The 18,895-nt window shown below is 36.8% G+C and overlaps 1 protein-coding gene across 1 annotated transcript in view; it reads right to left on the reverse strand.

Moving 5' to 3' along the window:
- Lgr1 (Leucine-rich repeat-containing G protein-coupled receptor 1) overlaps nt 1-18,429 on the reverse strand; it is a 291,303-nt gene extending 272,874 nt beyond the window's left edge. Inside the window, exons 1-2 of the mRNA XM_067121367.1 lie at nt 18,199-18,429; nt 12,074-12,549 (exon numbers count right to left, since the gene is read on the reverse strand). The gene's annotated coding sequence lies outside the window, so the exon portion shown is untranslated. The remainder of the gene's footprint in view (nt 1-12,073; nt 12,550-18,198) is intronic.
- Nucleotides 18,430-18,895: the final 466 nt, after the last annotated feature.

The following is an 18,895-nucleotide window of genomic DNA, read 5'->3' on the forward strand; positions in this document are numbered from 1 at the left end:
AGTATCAGCTCCTTGTCTCCTTTACCGAAGTCTCTGACCTCTACTACTAAGTCTTGCACAGGCTTGCTCATTCCAAGATTTAGAATTTTGCAACCACCTTGAAACTTACTGACTTCTGAACTCAAATAAATTATGCCCGAGGAAATCTGCCATTACCATAAACAGTGATGGCTATATTCGATTTTCTATTACAAAAAGCAAGTGCAGTCAAATTCCTTGACCATACGGCACCAAAGCGTCTGTGGTGACTTCAATGCCCAGTACAGGAACTGGGTTTGATCGATTGTTCATTGGTAGGCCTGCTCTGAATTAGAGGGCCTGCTCTCATTACTAATACTGAACTGGTTCTAATTTAAAAATAAATTCTCCCACAGCAATAGGCAGACAAAACAAGTTCAAGAGCAACTCAGGTTTAGGGTTGGTTACTGAAGAGCCAATAACCTAAAGCCAGAATATTTCGAAATGTATGTCATGGTCGCTAATAACTGACAGAACTTGGCCTGCATACCGTTCTTTTTCAGTCGGGTTGTAAAGATAGAGATATGTCCATAACTCTGAATTTTGTGGCAAACTTACACTAACATTGGCTAAGTGTAACGCTTCCTAACCGAAATCTTTTGCTGTCATTATTTTTTCGATGCTACACGAAGTCTTTTTCAATGCACAGAAGACCAACCGAAAACCTTGGGATTAATGTCAAGGCAATAATATTGGAAGTTTTACCCTGGAAACTACATCAGTCAGTACAAGCGCATGACAATCTGGAAAAGTTAGAGTGCAAGACTTCCGGGTAAGAATGTCTCACAGTTACGGGACCTACTGTAGATATCAAATATCTACAGTAGACTACATATATATATATATATATATATATATATATATATATATATATATATATATATATATATATATATATATATATATATATATATATATAGTAATGAAGTCTTAACATCTATATACAGTATATATATATATATATATATATATATATATATATATATATATATATATAATATATATATATATATATATATATATATACATATATATATATAATACATATATATAAGTGTGTGTGTGTGCATATATAATGTGTGTGGGAAGTTTGGTCACTATACGCAAGTGAAATTCTTATATTCACAAAAATTAGACGATAACTTTCACTTAATATCGAATTCACAATGCCTTGGAAACAGGAATCCTGAACTGTAATTATGATTGATAAGTGCATCTTCCCCGCCAGATGTGAATATATATATATATATATATATATATATATATATATATATATATATATATATATATATATATATATATATATATATATATATATATATATATATTATATTATTTATTTATATTTATTACCATTGCAGGGTATAAACGTAGCTGTCAGTCTTCATCCATTCGAAGAATAGGCAAGACTTTGTGTACACTGACAAAATCTTCACGGTTTAAGTTTAAAACATAAATAAGGCTAAGAAAAATTAACCATCAAAGAATACACTCTTGGGAGTTCATTTCTGATATTCGTCTTTCTTTTTTTTTTTTTTGCTTGCCCTTATTTCGCAATGGCTTTGGAATAAAAAAATCAATTTAGACATTGAGAAATTTAAGTCCTCAGAATATATTCTTAAAATGAGTTTATTCATAATATTACTAATTTTCTGACTTTGCATAAATTATGAAAATTTTGGCAGCGGAAGGCTAGACTCTATATTCTCAGAGTTAATTTATCATATTATTCCAAACTCTAACTCCGCCCTTGCCTTTGGGCATAAAATTTATAATAGATGAAAAGTAAATAAGCCGTCAGAATATAGCCTTAATAAGTTTATTAATAATATTCCCGGACCTAATATTCGCGTTCGCTTCGATTACGAAAATGAAAATGAGATGCAGAAGAATTAGCCGTCCAAATAATATATTCTCAGAAAAGGTTCGCCAATAATACTCAACCCATTTCTGAATCCGCACTGGCTTTTGAGTATCCAAGGATCAACTAACAAAAATAAAAAAAAAAAAACAGATCCGAGATAAGATGAAAACGTGAGCAAACAGTAACCTTTCTCTCTCTCTCTCTCTCTCTCTCTCTCTCTCTCTCTCTCTCTCTCGCGGAGAATGGTATGAAAACGCTTGATGCGTCATCCTATTGATCGATGCGTGAGAGAGAGAGAGAGAGAGAGAGAGAGAGAGAGTGAGAGAGAGTGCGGCAGACTCACTCTCATCGACAGAGGGAGATAGGACACACGAAAAGGGATCATTTGGTTTTGGTATTTTTAATGTGATATTTTTCTAATGTTTGTGGTAAAGCGCCTTTTGCGTAACAAATAAAAACATGTACATTGCTCGACTGGGTCGGTCAAGGGAGCAAAAGGAGCACTCCAACGCTCACTTGGGAGCTCGCGAACTCTCTCTCTCTCTCTCTCTCTCTCTCTCTCTCTCTCTCTCTCTCTCTAAGTAATAGACTACGTCTTACGTTCATCTCTGCATATATAGTATAAATGCGCAGTTTTCTTAATGTATATACTGCATAGCCATACTCACAATTATACACAAATCTATATATATACACACATATATATATATATATATATATATATATATATATATATATATATATATATATATATATATATATATATATATATACATATATATATATATATATATATATATATACAGACACACACACATATATATATCATTGAAATTTATTAACGTATTTACGGATATGAAATGTTATTGCAGAGAGCAAAAGCGTGCAGAAAGGTGGAAGCTAATGAGATGAAATGTCTGCAAAGTCAGCAGGGAGTCAAGAGAGCCGAAAAAAGAAAAAGAAAAAAAAAAGAGAACAAAAGACAAGCAGATTCTAATCCCCAGGCATTGGCAGGAGCATGAATGACAGCCAACAGCACGGCATGTGTGCACAAGAGAAAGAAGCCGAGAAGAGTTTCACTATTCTCAGCTGCGGAAGTTCTGTGGTGGTATCATTTGCAGCAGTTCCGTCAGCAAAAGTGGCTGGAATGGCTGTAGAGATTGTGAGCAATGAGAGTGATGATCGTGAAATTGGTTCTTTCGCATCTAAGTGTGAACTCTTACGGTTGTCAATTCCCACAAGATTGAAGTTTGCAACAGCATCTCATGAAACACTGCTCAAACAACTGACATGTGGCTTACAGACAAACAACACCACCGCAGCAGCAGAAGTAGCAGCAGTGCCATAAGTCCAGGTTCAGTAGACCCATCGTTAGGCCCTTCATAATTCTATTTGGGAGTTGTCTTCCAACTTCTAGAATTCTCATGTTCTCTGATTTTTAACTGATATCATTTCCTCTTTAGCTTCAGAGCATGCCTTTGTCATCTCGTCGATATGCTTAATTTCTCCACACTAGACATTTCATTACACAACATGGTAAGTGGTTTCTTTTCACGTATACTAAGGTCGTGTACTTGCGAGATACCTTCCTTTTCTTCTGCTCCACTGTCAGAACTTTATACTCCCGTTTTATTTCTACCTATTTACTTCACCTAGTACTTTTTGCAATGCCCTGAAGGTCGATATTTCTTCCACTTAGTTCCGGCTGTGATACTTTAAACTGTGTCCTGAAAGTAGATATTCCTACCACTTCGTGCTATCTACAGTATTTAGGCAACGCGCTGAAGGTAGATATGCCTCCCACTAGCGCTTTAAATAGTACTTACTATGCATTTCAGGGGCCGCGTGTCATCATTTTTCTCAAATATCTTTCAAACTAATTATCTGATTGAAATGGTACTTTGACAGGGTGTACAAGACACCTTCCGCCAATTTTTTGATAACATAGCGCATTGTCAAATGTGTTAGTTAAGGCGTTTACTCTTGACTTTTAAAGGCAAAGTCACATGAGTCAGCAGGACTAATCTACGCAATCGAACGTCCGCTATCCCCCATAAAACAGGAAAGGGGGCCGGAGATAGGGAGGCAAGGAAAGAGGGATGAGGAGGGGAAGGGGAGGGAGGGAAGGACGGGATGGGGATAAAGGACGTTCGAATACATAGTTGGCGATGCTTGGCAACACCATGTAAACGCCTCAACTAAAACCATTTGACAATGCACTATATTACCAAAAATTAGTGGGCGGTGTCTTGTACACAGTGTCAAAGTACCATTTCGATCAAATAATTAGTCTGAAAGATATTTGAGAAAAATGATGACTCGCGGTCCCTGAAATGGATAGTAGTGCGCTGAAGGTCGATATTACCTCAACTTAATGTTATCTGTGTTGCAAACTTTAAATATTCCTTTCACCCACACCCAATGCCTTCTGTGGTATTTCGACAAAACCTTATGGGAGAAATGGATATCCCTCTACTAAATGCTGTGTGTGGTAAATTAGACAATGCCACGGGGGTAGATTCCCTCCACTTGATGCCGTCTGTGGTACCAAGGCAATTCCCTGAAAACATATGCTCCCTCAAGAAAAGAATAAAATAGACTATACCATTTAGGCCAAAGGCCAAGAGCTGGGACCTATGAGGTCATTCAGCGCTGAAAGGAAAACTGAGAATGAAAGGTTACAAAGGTGTAACAGGAGGAAAACCGCGCAATTACACTACGAAACAATTGTCAGAAGAGGGTGGAAAGTAAGATGGAATGGAGGTAGAAGTACAAGAAATGAAAGCGGTTGCAGCTAGGGGTCGAAGGGACGCTGCAAAGAACCTTAAGTAATGCCTACAGTGCACCAGGCGTGAGGTGCACTGACGGCACTAACCCCTACAGGGCATATATTCTCTTAAGGTTGTGTTTTTTGTGGTACTTAGACGATGACCTGACCGTAGATGATCGTCCATGTAGTGTATTATGTGGCCCACATTACTTCCTCCTAGTAACTTTTGTGAAATTAAGGCCGCCACTAATGCTCAGGTCAACCTGTGCGGGTCTGCCTGCATAGGCACACCTGAACGTTAATGTGACCAGCCTGCACAGTTTTTTTTCTGACTGCGCAGACGACCTGAGCAAATAGCTAATTTTAGTCGGCATATCTGCGTCGAAACGACTTGTGTAGGGCGCCTGAAAGTTTGTGTATAGGGAAACCACCTTTTTTTTTTTTTTTTATGTTCTGTAACCGTACCAGGAGAGAGAGTACGAATCAGTCATAAACATAAAGGGTTGAGTTTAATCATATTTAGAAGTCTTTATTTTTTTATAACTGATAAAGATGTAAGACTAATTTATGTTTATAATTTTACCATTTTTTCCACAGTAAAAATAATTGTGTTTAATGATGGCTGCAAGTGGTAGCATCATTTGAATATTTATTTGAAATTTATAAGATCGAGCCTTGTCTTTGGCAATCAAAATTCAAAGACCATCATAATAGACTAAATAAAAGAAGCTGCATATTTCAAATTAGTCAAAAAACTAAACGAGATTGATTCTGACGCCAATTACCATCACAGCATCGTCAGTTGACGCCATGACTGTTACAGAGAAACCGAGTAAAAAAAAATCTGTATCGTTAGTGGTGAAGGTATGCCTGCACAGGTTTGCCTGTAGCGGGACAGGAATACCTGAACGTTAGTGGCGGCCTCTAGGCAATGTCCTGAAGGTAGCTGTGACTTCTTGACTTCCCATGAGTAGATCATTGCTACGAGCCCTGTTACCTCAAGCTTACAGCACCTAAACTTCCTGAAAGCCTAGTTATTGGAACAGAGTTGTCAAGTCCTGCCTTCTGTCTAATCAAGTCATCGCTTTACCCACACTGCCCTACTACTCTCCAATCAAAGGAATGGAATCTTACATGCCTCTACTGTCTATCACTGTGATTATCCTGATTTATTTTCTGAAGTGCTCTAGGGAATGCTCTGCATTTCAAATCCGAGTAAAAGTGAAGGAAATCTATTATTCTGACATCCATCAGTTATTTTCATGACTAATTGTTAACGCCACAATCAATGTGATTGTATTGCCAATATTTCTGTTATCCTTAATTATCCTTTACTTATCTTCATTATTTATACTGAACCCTCCATCCTGAATAACTTGACCAGTTTCGAAGACTAAGCTTCTGAAGTGACAACACAACAACAGTAGGCAAAACAACTATTTCATGAACAAAACTCACCTCAAATACACGAGACAAAAACTTTAAACAATTTTGCATTACAACCTAGTAAAAACCATTGAAATGACTGCTATAATTCTTTCCGGTGCTCTTTTAGTTTCAGTTCAACTTTACCACAGCGACTGCATCTAGGTGCAATCGTTCCTTATACTTTAGAACAATCTTCAGCGGTACGATAAACACTGATCTACAGTATATATTGCGATGCCTCCAAATCTGATAAACGCCATTAGATTTGAACCTTTTTCCGAGGTATGGAATGCTGGCGACTGATCTCTGCAATCTTTGATAAGACCTTTCAAAACAAAAAGGAAAATAAATTTTTCATAGTAATTTAATGAGTTTTTTAAACCCCTTACACAATTTTATTCTCGAGCATCCCCTTCTCATAGACATAGACGCTTTGGTACAGTTGTTCTGTTTGGATGCAAAGCTCAGGCAGTTAATTTCTGATTGGTGCTAGCACACCACGGTATTTCTAGAAATAAATGGGATGGTGAAATTGCCAAGTACAATACTAAAAGAACTTCATTAATGGTAAAGGAAGAACGAAAGATATTTATTAGTAATCACATGAGTCTACTTGGCAGCAACAAGGAAATTCTGAGAATTACCAAATGGGTGGGGAAACCACATTTTATTGGTCGAATATAAGAAATGCTTTTATAAACGGCAATCAACGCCTCTTTAGCACCGGCTGTTTCGCCCCTTTGACTGAAAGGCACTTGTTGGTTAAATGAAAAATTTCTGATTTTTAAGAAATTGGTTCCCCTTGGTGCTAGTATCAGGACGGTAACTATATTCTTTCTAGAGTATTTGGGGATAATACCGTTTTGAATAAAATACGCATTTAAACTTCATAGAAGATGGTTTTCTCATACGAAGCAAATACATATATTTAGAATTTTTCTAGTTCTTACCTTTTTATGAAACAACTGTGATCTAACGGGAGTATTTATATATCAGCATTTGTATGCATGTATTTTTATGTAAAATTTGGGGTACTCGTATGTATTCATTTGTATATCAATGCAGATGTGTTTGGGAGTTTTTATCGATCATAATTGTTGATATAAATACATCATGAACTATTATTAGGTAGTTTTGTATGAATGATCATACTTACTATTACTTCAAATAATGGCATTCAATCAATCAGTCATTCAGTTTGTAGTTCTCTTTTTCTCTCTTTCTGGTCTTATTATATTATTAAACACAGAAAATTTTGCCCAAGGATCATATTTGTCCGATACCTTTCATATAAATTCAAAATTACGGTATTACTAAGAATTTTTTCACCTAATCAAACTGACGTTATCTATTTTTCCTCTCAGTTCACTAACAATAATGACGACGAGTCTATTCTGCGATCTAATTTGAATTTATGATATCTTTATATTATTAGAATTAACTTGTCCAGAGAGTAGGTTTTAAAGATGTTCTTGATTGGTTGGGAGACAAATTTCTAGGACCAGACCTACTATATCATCAGAATATCCGAGTTCGATGTGATTGCTTCCAATTATCCACAATGGTATTTGCCTTTTGAACGCTTTAATATGTTCTGAGATGATTTAGCTGGGCTCTGTTCGGAACAGAACCAACATTCTTACAACCTGATCACTATTCGGAAGTTAATTGCAACACAGAAACTTTATAGGATGGAGCAGAATGAAATACAGAATTTAGGCTAAACGCCAAGCCTGGGACCTCTCATGTCATTCAGCGCTGAAAGCGAAATTGATAGGAGGGAAAGTCAGATGGAAGAAACAGAATATGAACGGAGGTACAGTGAAAGAAATGAGAGAGGTTGCAGCTAGGGGCCGAAGGGACGCTGCAACGACCCTTAAGTGATGCCTACAGTGCACCAAGTGAGGTGCACTGGCGGCACTAACCCCCACCCCTACGGGTTGAAACTTTATATGGACCTACAGTCAAACGTTACAAACTATTACAACAGTCATTTAATACTACAATGCTTATCTGTTGGTCATCGTTTGTTATTATCTGAAACAAACAAACAAAAAAAAATAATAATAATAGGGATACGCATTGCGAGTAACAAGCGTTAGAACCAATCGTTATTTCAAGCCATTCCTATCTGTTGGTCATCGTTTAGCTAGTAAATGAAACATGGACAGAAGTTTATGGGATTTTACAGCGCTGAAATATTTATATGGGTTTACTATCAAAGTAACAAGCGTTGCACAATGGTCATTTTGCAGTACGAGTCAGATGTTCAATTGCTTGTTTGCACTAGCATCATAAAGACTACAGACATCAGCAAATTCAGTAAAATCACTCACTACTAATAATGAAAACAATGGCAATATGGAAATAGAAGAATGCAAAGAGAAGATACAATAGGAAAATAATACCGACAGATTAATAACTATATCCTATGCTCTAATTTTGTATATGAATTTTCTTTGTATATTAGAAACTGGAGCTTTTCTTAGTTAATTCATACCTTCTACGTACTAAAAAGAATTTTTTTTTCCTTATTACATCTACAGTAAATACAACAGAGAGTAGACACGATGTTTGAATGAGTAATTAAACGTGCCAATACTTTGGAAATGTTACAAAGTGAACATACTAATTTGTGCCATTAGCCCGCAAAGGTTAAATTCAATTTACCGTAGTCTCAGCCTTCGTAATGTTATTTTACCTATTGAATTTTATTTGACTGTTGGTAATAATAATTCTTCTAAATACACCAAGATTTTTAAGGATTTTGATGCTGAGTCTTTTTACTGGCAGTGAAGTTAGGTTACATTAATGTTCCGCTAATTAGACATATCTGGCCATATTAAACCTCTGAACCTAGTGTCATATTATGTGTCAGGCTCTCTTTCTGCTTAATGCATTTCCTTAATTTTTAGGCTAACAGCTGGTAAAAAGTTTTGGCAAATTCAGTCACTCCTCAACAGGAAATCTTGGTTAATGAACCGGATTCAAAAGACCATAACCTACTTTTAAAAAGCGACGTCCCTTTTTTCCTGTTGAAGCGTTTTCTTTTTTTTTTTTTTTAATTCGGGTTATGATATGATGATAAACTGTTTAGAATACTGTCACTTGTTAGATTCCCGGCCTGCTACCACCAGTCGACTCAACTACGAAACTACCACGTTAGCTGCGAGTCAAAGAAGGACAGCAAAGAATTGGCTATCGTGAGCTCACAGCATGCGTACTAGCATGCCACTTGACTAGCATGTCAATAACACCATTTGTTGTTTTGGAACTGACTTGAACTTCGTCGCCATGGTCTTGCTGATGAAAAGTTGCAGCTGACTATAACACTTCCCAGCTTTTGCAATATCTGTATACAGAAAACCACGGCCTATTTTTAAACCAAATATTTTTAGCGTTTTTTTTTTTTTTTTTTTTTGACGAGTACCCAGCGGTTTTCTGGGTAATTACGAGGTGCATCAACTGCCGCCTGCTGCTTGAACGACGGATGGTCCCGACAGAGCAAATTACAGTATAATTACTCTGTCATTTTCCGTTCTTTTCTGATATCCAATATTAGCGCGAGGGAAGTAAAATTTAATGCCAAGTTCTTCACTGTGATAAAATATTACAACACTAAAAACTCTCGTCACAAAACGGAACTCTTTGTGCCTACTTCATAACACTATTTTTCAGCGCAGTTCCTGGAACTCGAAAGCGGGGTAAGTTTTCTTTTGAAGTTCTGTAAAAGAAAAGACTTCCATTCTGTAAATACCCATCCCCTTACACTGCACCGTACTCTACCCCATCCCATCCCAAACCCCTCTTCCCCTTTACATTCCCTCACCCCACCCACATTGATCGCTAATGTTGTTGTTGTTAGACTAAGGCAGCCATGTGCTGGCACAAGCTCTTGCTCCTAGAGCAGCCCAAAAGATCGCTAATCGCGCATGAAGATACTCGTATGACATGACATTTTCACATTAACCAATCACATCATCCTAATCAAATCAAGCAATACCGTTAATGACATGACATCACGATCACCAACCAATCACGTGACTCCTACTGTTTGATAACACGATATTAGTGAATGACGTCACGATAGTTCAATTGCAGTTCTCGTTCGTTACATTCGCCTTCTCTCGCCAAAATAGCTTATACAGCCAATAGCTTTAACATTAAGAAAATGAGTTATTTTACTATTCTGTGGAAGCGTTATATGACAGAACTTATAATTTTGGTGAAAATAAAGGTTATATGACCTAATTGTAAGTGTTATTCAGTTTGTTGCCATATGTATGATAACTTCCACTTTAATATTCATATTACACGCAGTTTGAATCAAGAAAAATCTAGCTTGCATTTGTTTCTAATACAAGGCATAAAACGAAAGGCTTTTATTTAACCATTCCCACGAGTTTTAGGGTTGAAACTACAGTGCATGACTTACAATTCACGGGAAATTTGCAAGTATACAAAATATATATAGTATAGAGCCACTGCTGCCTTACTTTGAACATGAATTAATGAGATTAATAATACTTTCATGAAAGTTGTTCACTTATTTTCCTGTCACTTTACTGTACTGAATGACGTCACAAAACTAACAGGTTTCGCGAGGACTGTCGAAGAAAGAGGAGGGGAAATATCACTGGCTTCCGCAGCCTTTTGATGTCGCAAGGCTTATCGATACATTCTCCAATGGTCTTTGACACAAAAAAGCGACTATATCCGAAGGAGAAGTTGATGCTGGACAATTCCCCGTATGGAAGCCTGAAGCAAGTGATCCTTTCAGCCTCAGAGTGGAAATTGGGAGCAGTGTGATTGGTAGGGCGAAGTTATAGAGGAACTGTTAGGAAACCCACATGTCTACGTGCTCGCTCGCTCGCTCGCTCTCTCTCTCTCTCTCTCTCTCTCTCTCTCTCTCTCTCTCTCTCTCTCTCTAACATATACAATATATATATATATATATATATATATATATATATATATATATATATATATATATATATATATATATATATATATATATATATATATATATATATATATATATATATATATATATATATATATATATATGTGTGTATACTGTGTATATACACATAAACGAAAAATAGACTTCACGAAAAAAATGCCTATTCATGAAAGTCGATTGAAAAAGATATGGAATAAAGCAGTAAATTTTGAATCTTGAGCAAAGATTTAGACCTCACTGATTTTGCACGCATCATCTTAAAAGATCGAAGCTAAATCATTATCTCTTACCAAAGTGCTCGTCAGAGATGTAAATGACAATAAGAAATCCGACTCACTGCCTACGCGATGAAGTTTTCTCCAGTCGCATTCTACTTGGAAAAGTGCATGATGGGAAATGGTCAACCATCATGCAACCCGCTCACTCACAAAACCTCAGCCATTGCCCTGGCAAACTTAATAAACGGCAATCTGTACATTTGCTATTATTATTCTACGGCATGTACTTATTATTTTTATAAAAACCAGCTTTTGATATGAACGAGACCCAGACAAAATTTTTATCGGACAGTGCTCACACCATAGGCCTACCCCTCTTGCTTCTTAGCCATGACATAACATATTAGGAAGTGATCACTGAGATCATATGATATAACATCATATATTAGGAAGGTGATCACTGAGATCATATTATATATATACTACGAAAAATGGACACCATACATAATTAATAAAAAAAAAACTGATTTAATTACAAAGTATTAAATAACATTTGGCAACACTACTCTTATTCAGCATCTCACTAAACTTATTAAGCTTTCAATCATATATTTGTGTCATCGTCAGTCTATCATTATCATTTGTATTCTTGGTAGTAATATCATTACTATTGCAATTGTCAGCATTACTGTTGTAAGAAACAACACTTACCTAATAACTATCTACTATACGTCTATACTTTCAGCATTCCATTTCTCAGACATGAAAATAACCATCTAAGCTACTATTCAAACTGTATTACCCTATCTTACCTTAAAATACGCATCCCTCAGGATTTCGTAGGCAGTAAACCGGATTTCGTAGGCAGCAAACAGCGTCTCTGGAAGCATGCCTGATTGGATCTACGAGCATTATGTTGATGGAAGGCATCAACATCCAGGACGCTTAAATAGTTGATGGTTGCCTCAAGTAGGTATTCTTGCTAAGCTTCGCAAGCCTGCTCTATTTTGCAATACCGACACTGAAAATTCCACTGTAGCTTTATTTTCAATAAATAAGGTATTAGACCAACATTTTATATCAATTTTCCTTAGTTTCTTATTTGAACTTCTCGCAATGACACTCCACAACAACATGGTCAATATTGAGAGGAGTAATGACACAGAACGTCACTCTTTCGTTACAGGCTGGTTGAGATCAGGCTACTGAATACATCACCGCCTGACTTTCCTAGTGGTTGGGTCAGCCGTATCTTTTTAGAGTTGACATGATGACGTTCATTGCTGATCTGTTAAGATGAAAAAACATGATTGATGTTACATGTGTGTCAGGCATGAATGATCGTGTGGACAGGTCCTATGAGATAGACAGGAATCCCCAGATTTTGACGAAGTGCCTGAAACACTTGTACAAAGAGGGACCTTGATAATTGCTGGAATCCATGTATCAAAATAAGCCTTTTCTCGTAAGTGTATTAATATCCTTATGTAGCTAAGATTTATTAATTTCTACTCGGGGAGAAATGTTGTATATTGGTCATTATTGTGATACTCTTTCTAAAAATAACCGTACTGAAGTTAAGGATATTAAATCTTTTCACTGCTAATCTGCTGTTATGTTATTCGATTGTTTTCATTGGAGCACATAACCATTGTTTGTTTCGCTTATGATTTGCCCATGGAGGGTAACTACCATACGAGTTATCTTACATGGGCCTATATCGCAAACTCTTCAAGAATTTTCTTAAAAAACATACTGCATTTTAGACTTTTAAGTTGGTAATTTTCATTCTTTAGACCTATAGTTTTTTTTTTTTTTTAGAGTCCAGGCAAGACTTAATAGCTTTACCATCCTGGGGTAATTTCTCACTGAAAAATACCTTTTGCAAATTCAAAACACTTTCAAATTCTGAAATGAAGACAAACTCTGTAAATATACGTTTTCGGCTAGAAAACTGAGAAAATAAATATCATTGTTTAGGGTACAGCCATAAACTGGTGGTCTTCACTCTTCCTTAAACCTAACACTAGAGTTAGCCTTTAACCAAAACTTTTACATCAGCATACATAGGTTTGTTTGTTTTTTTTCTATCTCTGCTGAGGGGGGTCAATAAACTCCAGTGATATGAAGGGTTCACTATTTAAGATCTTCAAAAAGGTGATCAGTTCATTAGAGACCTCAGTATGGATTAACCCTGAAGCACGAAATCTACCTAAAACGATAGGCCTATGCACATTTGGACGAATGGATTCTCAATAGGCTGCTGTGCTTTTTATTCTTATCAGTATTCCATCTAGTAGATAATTATTTAAACTTCAAGACTGGAAGTTACTCTTCAATCAGAATCTTTTTTTTCAGCAAGACGAAAAGATTACTGGATATTTCGTATTAATAAAATAATCCTTTTTCTCTTTAGTTCCAGCAGCCAAAACTCATAAGCAAAACAATCCGTGGTTTATGTTACCCATGAAAACCAGTTGAACAACAGCATCAGATTGTCTATAAAAAGATTTAATTCTTTTGAAAACAATGTCCATTTTTAACAGCTATCCCAATAATACGAACAATATCTAACACACTTCATGGCAACGACAGATTAAGGTGCCAAAAATAGCGGCGACTGAAACACCGTAGGTGGAGTTGACGCGTTATGTATTCATATGAAGCATTATAAAATTGAGCGGATTTTTCTTCTTCCTCATTCATTTTCAGGAGACTTCGTCCCTGACTCTACATTCATTGGATTAAATCTGATAAGACCCTTTTTTCACCTGAAGCTATCTTATTTAACAAGGGAAATAGGTATTTAACTTACTGTATGTGTACGCACTTTCCTTCGCAAAGGAAAACTCCTCTGGCCTACCAAATAAACATCACTTTAATTCATACTCCCACTTATTTCCAAGACATGAGGTGCATAGATGCACATTCATTCGCAAGTCGATATTCTATGATACAATTATGTTCTTTAAGCACAAAATGTTTAAAGAATAAAGATGGTTATCAGATGAAAACCTGAGAGAGAGAGAGAGAGAGAGAGAGAGAGAGAGAGAGAGAGAGAGAGAGAGGGGGAGTTAGCTGTATTCCAGATTAAGAAAAAAGTTCATCGTGAAAGTGATTACAGGTATTCGAGAGCAATTCAACAGCGCTACCAACTTTGCGCGGGTCGCTTGTACAACGGCAGGCTGCTTACATAAAGCGTCATTGACATGTGGGCGTTTGATCTGGCCAAGTCAATTTACCCTGGGCACCTTTAGAGGGCTTCTAGCATGCAGGTAGAGGGTACCATTAAGAAGTTATTTCCTCAAAAGGTAATATCGCCAGCCTCTTCTTAGGAGCTATTAATTAATAGCCTCTCAGTTTACAGAAATCGACGGAGGTCGATATCATAATTCTCTTGGTGCAAGTTCTTTTCTCAGTTCGTTCGCAGAAACGTATTTTTATGTCGAATTTCATGGCTTTTACATATATATATATATATATATATATATATATATATATATATATATATGTATATATATACATATATATATATGTATATATATACAGATTAGAGTGGTTCGGATTCCACAATAAGCTGTAGGTCCAGTTGCTAGGTAACCAATTGGTTCTTAGCCACGTAAAATAAGTCTAATCCTTCGGGCCAGCCCTAGGAGAGCTGTTAATCAGCTCAGTGGTCTGGTTAAACTAAGGTATACTTAACTTTTAACAGATTATAGAGAGAGAGAGAGAGAGAGAGAGAGAGAGAGAGAGAGAGAGAGAGAGAGAGAGAGAATGTACTGGTGTAATGGTTTATGCAATGTACTTGGGTGATGTCATGCCTATGTAGTACTTCAGGATACACATAGGGAAAAGTAAACATTTACCCTTTCGTTGTTTAACCGTTTCGTCTTTTGACCTCTCATAACAGATTCCCTGACAGATATAAACACGATCTAGGCCTACGCCAATTACTAATCAATGCGTTATGCGAAGTACCTGGTTGACGTAATATGAACAAGGGTTAAAAGCTTTTGATAAATGTGATGCTCTTAATTTACTCGAGTTAGGTACATGATCACAAACTCGGATGATGATATGGAACTTGCATCACGGTTATGGTCTAAAGTACATAGTATATAAAGCCACATTCTCTAAAATGAATAGTGAATAATGACGAAGAATAACAACGACCACTTTATGATCATTGGTTAAATTGAAACGATACCCAATCATATGCCCTGAAGAAAAGTACACCCTACCTGAAGATTCTGAATTCTATAAAACAAGAAGGACGGAAGGCAACAGTCACTCAAGGAACTTCGAAGCAGAGAAAGTCAACTAATCCTTGCTACCCAGTCAACCCACTTAGTAACAGCAGATGTCAACGGTAACCGGAAGGTGTGGAGTCCCGGCAGAGTCGACGTTCCTGAACAGGCAGCTGTTATGAAGAATTGTTTGAGTTGTATTTTCTCCAAATTCGCTGTAAAGAATCCCCATAAATCCAGTGCCACAACAATCTTTCAATCTACACCAACAATCTTTCAATCTACCCCCGGCCGCGGCTATATACATAGCACAGCATTTATGGTTCATTTCTCAGCAAATTTTGAGAAATAAGTTTGCTAGCCAGTCTCAGGTCCTTTTCATCAACCCCCAGCAGCTAGGTGAATTGGATAACTGTGGGCTCAAACGTGACCAAGAGCTGAACCAATCAGCCACGATGCCCACTTTGCCTGATTGTGTCTTATCCAAGGTAGGGTCGCGGCAATATATTCAACTTGCACTCCCACCCCCCACCCCTTAAAGACTGGAGCAAAAAGGGTAAAGGCTTTCAGATCTGAGAAAAGCTCAAGAGATGAGGTTGCTAGACCCATACCCCTGTCCCTGCTGACACTACTACTACCCATTCACGGTTACTCAACACAAACCTTTTGCCCCTTGAGGGGGGTGAAGCCTTCTGGTTTTTCAGGAAGTGCTTGGGGGTTTGAGGTTGCTAGTCCTAAACCAGTTCGCCCATGCTCAAGAGAACTGGTGAGCGGTAGAGTGGGTGGGAGGTAATCCACGAACCTTGCAAAGTGAGGCAATACTCTACCACTCAGCCATGGTGCCTATATATATATGTATATATGTGTGTGTGTGTGTGTGTGTGTGTGTGTGTGTGTGTGTGTGTGTTTTACAGACAAATAATTTGATTAAAGTTACGTCCGCATGACCTTGAGTCGTCCAATCATCATAGCAGAACTTTCAGCTTCCTCGTCAAGGTTGTTAACAGCTAGGAGCTTCGCAATAGCGTGTAGCTATGAGGTACTTTTGGAAACTATTCTCGAGTCGTCTGGAAGTTGGGCCTCTCTATGCTGGCCAGCAAGGTCCATATCAACCTTGTTGACCAGTGCAGTATTGTTGTCACACGCGTCGAAAGTTGAGATACAAACTTTTGCCATTCTTTCGCGTCTGGCTCCTTCCATCACGTTCTGCTGACAACATTTCACTGCTGGAAGTTTGATCAATTGCGGCTTGTAATAAAGAACTGACGCTGTTCCAGACGACGTCTGTTTCTGCGTCTGTGTTAGACGTATATGACTATTTCGTTAAGATCCTAATATGATATTACGAGAACACTATTATTTGAGTATAATATCGATAGTATGTTGATAATAATCTTGACATGTAAACTTGCCGTCATCCACCCCAGGTGCTAGCCTCTTTCATAAATGGCCCGATAAATTAGTTCATACAGAATGAAGTTAAAATGTTTGTGGCAATTAATACATAAATATCTAGTGAACGTGTATATATATATATATATATATATATATATATATATATATATATATATATATATATATATATATATATATATATATATATATATATATATATATATATATATATATATATATATATATATATATATATATATATATAACGCCCTGCCTCCATACTGAGGGTGTTCTCTCTTTTGATTTTGTATCATCACAGAAATTGCTGGCTGGTTAGCTTACCTTATTAGCCGTGTTTTATATCAGGAATTTTGATTAATCTGGTATTGCAATTTTTTTTTAGAAAGACCAGGCATTTTGACAACGCTTTAAGCTATTAATTTCGTTCTTTACTTCTCCGAACGTATCAGTTTTAATAACTTAGGAAAACATAGTTGGCTGTAATTGGAGAATATAACCGCACAAAATAAAAGTCAAAAATTACTAAGCAAAGAGCATTTTTTGGGATAACTTCGTCGAGTGTAAAAAGTTATGACGATTTTTGTTACCCTAAAGTTAACATCTGAACACTTGCTCAGGTTAAAACATTTTGAGTAAGACATTCAGCGAAAGCAAACGATGCAAAATAAATCAAATAAAAAAAAATACATAGGCCTATTTGCAACGTAAGCTAGAGCATGAGTAAGAAAAAAAATTATAGAGTACTGTAACTGGATTAGGAAAAAGTTACCTGGTGCTCTTCAAGTACAAGAGAGTGAAACTACGGTAAAGTCCTGGCCAGTTCAGTGTTCCCAAGAAAATTAGCCTAAGTTTGTTCCTAAAGTTTCTGTAAAAGGTCTCATTAGGTTTCTCATTTTTCCTGTTAGGCCTCGTAAGCCGTAGGTAGTTTTAGCTACCACACCAACAGAATTATGGTAAAATTTTAGTTTCACTCCATAACAAAATTGGATGGCAAAACTAGTTTTTCGGTGTATTACAGTGTTCTGAATGATTTTGACATTTGTTTCTGTCGAAAATGAGCTTCTAGAGTTAGGACCATTCGAACACGTAGAAATTTTAATAGAACCCCGTTTTATTCACGCCCACAACGACATGGAAAACCAACAAATCATATAAAACTATATAGGAAAACCATATTTCACTGTAGAATACGGGGATACATCGAAAACTAACCTGTCACGGGACACAACCTACTGTAGGCCTAATGGTTTGAATTAACATTATTAAAGGCTTACCGTGAACACCAGTAAAACCCCACGGTTGTTTTTAGGAACGAAAATTACACGTTGTGTCACAACAAGGTTAAACTCCCTGTTCATATGAAAATTTCCAGGCTTTTTTCTCGAAACACTTAATAAATATGCGAGCGGTCACGCGTGGGTAAATCATCACAAGAGTTAACCATCTTTGAACTGAATGGACATGCGAATGCGATGATTGGACGGCGGAGGAACCTTTGAGCCGGTGTTTGTGATTGGTCGATCCCAGCCACGTCGTACTTTTTGAAGAAATTTATTTATTGGAGAGAAAGAAACGATATATATTTGGCACTCCGGACATCTTATTACAGAAGTTATTGAATTGTCAAAAAAAAAAATTAAGGGCAGAATTATCCTAGGTATTTGCGAGTCAAAACTTGTTCGATTTTGACTGAATCACGAATGACTTCATCAAGCATTGTTGTACTTGTACATGGTTTGCGTGCAACTTAAGAGTCCTCAGGATTAACAATGATCATCACACTGAGGCGTTTACCAGCCTAAAGCTTATCCTGGTTCATTTTTGGCGGCCCCTTTACGGCCTCCTTTTAGAGTATTTAGACCATCCAGTTAGGTCTATTTTGTGGGGTTACAGTTTCCAGCTCTCTAGGGTAAGTTTTTTTTTTTTTTAAATAACTTTTGGTTGAATAAGGATATCTAATATTCCATTAAA

This window comes from Macrobrachium rosenbergii, chromosome 19 (genome assembly GCF_040412425.1).
Source record: "Macrobrachium rosenbergii isolate ZJJX-2024 chromosome 19, ASM4041242v1, whole genome shotgun sequence".
Classification (NCBI taxonomy): Eukaryota; Metazoa; Arthropoda; class Malacostraca; order Decapoda; family Palaemonidae; genus Macrobrachium; species Macrobrachium rosenbergii.